Consider the following 3,814-nt stretch of genomic DNA (forward strand, 5'->3'; position numbering starts at 1 on the left):
TGGCTGTGCAGAGGTAGTTACGGCTGAGCGACTGCACCTTGCCCCCAGGACAGAGTCTAGAATCCGGTGTCGACTGTCAAGAGTGATGCGTGGAGTAGAGGGCCTCGTGGAGCCCATCCAAAACCTGCAGCTGGCTGATGGCGTAGCGGTTGGGCGGAACCTACTCCTGGGGCCATGGTGAAAAAAGAAGATGACGTTAGCCCCAGTAGCGGCGATGAGGACGTGGCAGACGCTGACCGAGATGAGGGCTAATTTTATTTACATTTTCTGTATTTTGCTTCATATTTAGGTATGTCAGAGCAGACGGGTCGTCTGCTTGATAGTGTAATGAGCACTAAGTCATGAAGTAAGAATGACCAAAAATTCGTCTGTGACCACCCTTTGTATACCTCACTTACTTGGTCTTTACTCATATGTTAATTATGAATACCTCATTTAATTAGTCTTTAGCTGGTAAGATAATTAGTACTTAAATAATTATTTAGAAAGATGATATTTTATTTTCTTAGAAAGATGATACTTTTTTACTATTTTTGTATCAGGTGCTATATACGTTTACATTATTATACTAAGATAAAGAAACAGTGTAAATATGCGAGTCTACCCTACAAAGTTCAGTTTTCTTTGTTTCCCCCACAAGGCATTCTCTTTAATTAGAGGGTACGCAGTTATATTTCACTGTTGCTTATTATATTAAGGTTATATAATGGATATTTTAATGAAGAAACCAATATGTATTCATTTGTTTCTGGAGAAATTATTTAAGTTCCGGTATTATGTATGTATGATTAAGACGAAACAATATGCTTGTAATATATGTGATCTGAGTAGATGTTAAAATGTTAAGAATATACAATGCTAAACCCTGATATTAGAGTCATAACCAGAGAGAGAGAGAGAAACGAAACAAGTGCCTGGTAGATGCTCGAAAGAGGTTAGTAAAATTCTTTAAATACCAGAAGTAAGAAAGAACATTCAGCTGTGCTGATATCAATAATAAAATTATAAAATACTATAGATCTGATTACAGAACCATAACAAAGTAATTATTTGAGAACACATTGGAAAATCATGGTAAATAGAATATCTTCTTCACAGCTAGTGGCTGACACGTGGCACTTGGATACCATTCAGATGTCTCTCTGTTATTATTGAGGATTTAAAACCCATTCAAGGAGTAAGTGTTATTGAAGTTTATAATAGAATAATACTATCTATGCTAAAATGAGTGTTTCATAAATATAATATAATGTATAAATATAAAACTACTCAGATCGTATATAATGGCATGAATCTATGCAATTTGTTTGTTTGTCAAAAGTAGTTATGTTCCTACAAGAAATTAGTTATATTGAACCTTTTATTGTTTTATCATTCCTAAAATAGAACCATTGTTTCTCTTTTTTTTAGGAATGGGATTTGTGTTTTTGTTTTTGTTCGGTTTTGTGGTGTTTGCTCCTGAGAAGTCCTTGGAGAGATCCACCAGATTGTAAAGCAGGTGCCATCCTTAGGAATCCATTGAACTGATACAGGAAAGAAATGAAGGAATTTGAGGAAAGTCTGTACAGACAAAGGATTCAGGAAGGAAGACATAAAAGAAGGAATACATACATTAGTGGAGAAGTGGACCTCTGTGTCAATTAAGGTTTTTTAGTTGTACAAGTTTAATGATTTATAATTCAATATATCAAGAAATGTAAGATTATCAATTGTTTGATATTACCCTTCTCTCAGTTACCTCTAAGACTGAAATTAGATCATCAGTAACCCCTCTTATGATTATTATATTTTATAGTGTGGGTTCATCAAGAGTTGACTCAGGTAATGATACAGGAGAGCTCACTCTTGACGTTAATTAATTGTGCCCCCTCTAGATAAAGCCCGAGTGGATTTCCCAGTAGAAGGGAAATAGTGGCTTTGACCATAGAGAGGAAAGAGGGCCCAATACAATCGGGGGGGATAGTGCTACGCCAGTGGGTCTTTATCTCTGTGCGAAACATGTGTTAACATGAAAAGGATGACCTGGGTGCTGCTCCTGTGAAGACCTCGTGTGTGCCCTTGTGACCTGATAAACTTTGTGTTGCCCTGTCATAAGCTGTATCATGCAGTGTGACATGCTGGTGTCCCCCTGTATTGTGCATATAGAAAAGTGTACGGGTAAATAACTTGTGTAAATAAAGGAAAGACTGTCATTTTGTGTTTACTTCGTGCCCTGCCTCGCCACTTGGCGTTTCCTCTCCTGGTGTTCTGGGACGCTGTGGTGCTCGGTTCCTCTTGGAGCTGTTCAGTGTTCACGACCCTGTGGATAACACCCCGTCTGCCTAGCCTGCCTTGTGTTGGTGGTAGAGAGACGAGGCGGTCGGCGTAACAATAATGATAATAACAATAATAATAATAATTATTATTATTATTGTTGTTGTTGTTATAACAAAAATAATGCTAATAATAATGATAACAATAAAGATAACAATAAGAATAAGAATAAGAATAAGAATAAATATAATAACAATAGTAATGATAATAATAATAATAATAATGATAATAATGATATTAATAATAATAATAATAACAATAATAATAATAATAACAATAATAATAATCATAATAATAATAATAGTAATAATAATGTTGATAATAATAATGCTACACCAGTGGGTCTTTGTCTCTGTGCGAAACATGTGTTAACATGAAAAGGATGACCTGGGCATGTGTTAACATGAAAAGGATCCTGGGCAAACATGTCGCAACTGGCTGTGAGCGGAGGAGCGGAGGAACAAGCCATGAGACGTAGTTTGGTGCTGCTCCTGTGAAGACCTCGTGTGTGCCCTTGTGACCTGAGATAAACCTGGTGTTGCCCTGTTATAAGCTGTATTGTGCTGTGTGACATGCTGGTTTCCCCCCTGTATTGTGCCTATAGAAAAGTGTACGGGTAAATAACTTGTGTAAATAAAGGAAAGACTGTCATTTTGTGTTTACTTCGTGCCCTGCCTCGCCACTTGGCGTTTCCTCTCCTGGTGTTCTGGGACGCTGTTATAGAAGATGGATGGTTGCCCATCTTCTATTTGAGGTTACTGGTGTCTTATCTCTTTGGGGAGAATCTGTTGTGGGTGTGAGTGCCCACAGGTATGGCTGGGTGCTGAAGTGAAGTCGGAGATCAACGGGGGAGCCGGCAGGCTCCCCAGTCGGCTAAGGACTGGGCAGTCCTTGTGGTGCTGCTGCTGTTGTCAGGTTCTGCTGGAGGATCAGGAATGCTTATCTCGTTTTTCGGCTCTGCGGCTTAAATACACTAGCGCTGTGTAAGCGCGCAGGGAACGAGGTGAGCCCGCTGTCCAATGAGCGCGGACATGGCTGTGGACCTGTGTGACCCAACCTGGGTAACTATGCTGAACTCCAGGTTGCGGGGTCGTGCTGCTACAGAGAGTGAGCAAAGCGAGCGAGCGAAATACCATATCGTATCACTCCGGTGGTCACCAGTATAGAAGGTGTATGGTTGCCCATCTTCTATTTGAGGTTACTGGTGTCTTATCTCTTTGGGGAGAATCTGTTGTGGGTGTGAGTGCCCACAGGTATGGCTGGGTGCTGAAGTGAAGTCGGAGATCAACGGGGGAGCCGGCAGGCTCCCCAGTCGGCTAAGGACTGGGCAGTCCTTGTGGTGCTGCTGCTGTTGTCAGGTTCTGCTGGCTTGCTTGCTTGCTTGCTTGAGATTTGCGAAGTTCTGGCTTCGCCCGGGCCTTTCACTTATGGCCCGGCCTGTGTCAGCTTTTTATGGCTGTCTCATTTGTTGGTCTGACACTCGGTGCTTACGGCGTGGGAT

Source organism: Penaeus monodon, chromosome 3 (genome assembly GCF_015228065.2).
Source record: "Penaeus monodon isolate SGIC_2016 chromosome 3, NSTDA_Pmon_1, whole genome shotgun sequence".
Classification (NCBI taxonomy): Eukaryota; Metazoa; Arthropoda; class Malacostraca; order Decapoda; family Penaeidae; genus Penaeus; species Penaeus monodon.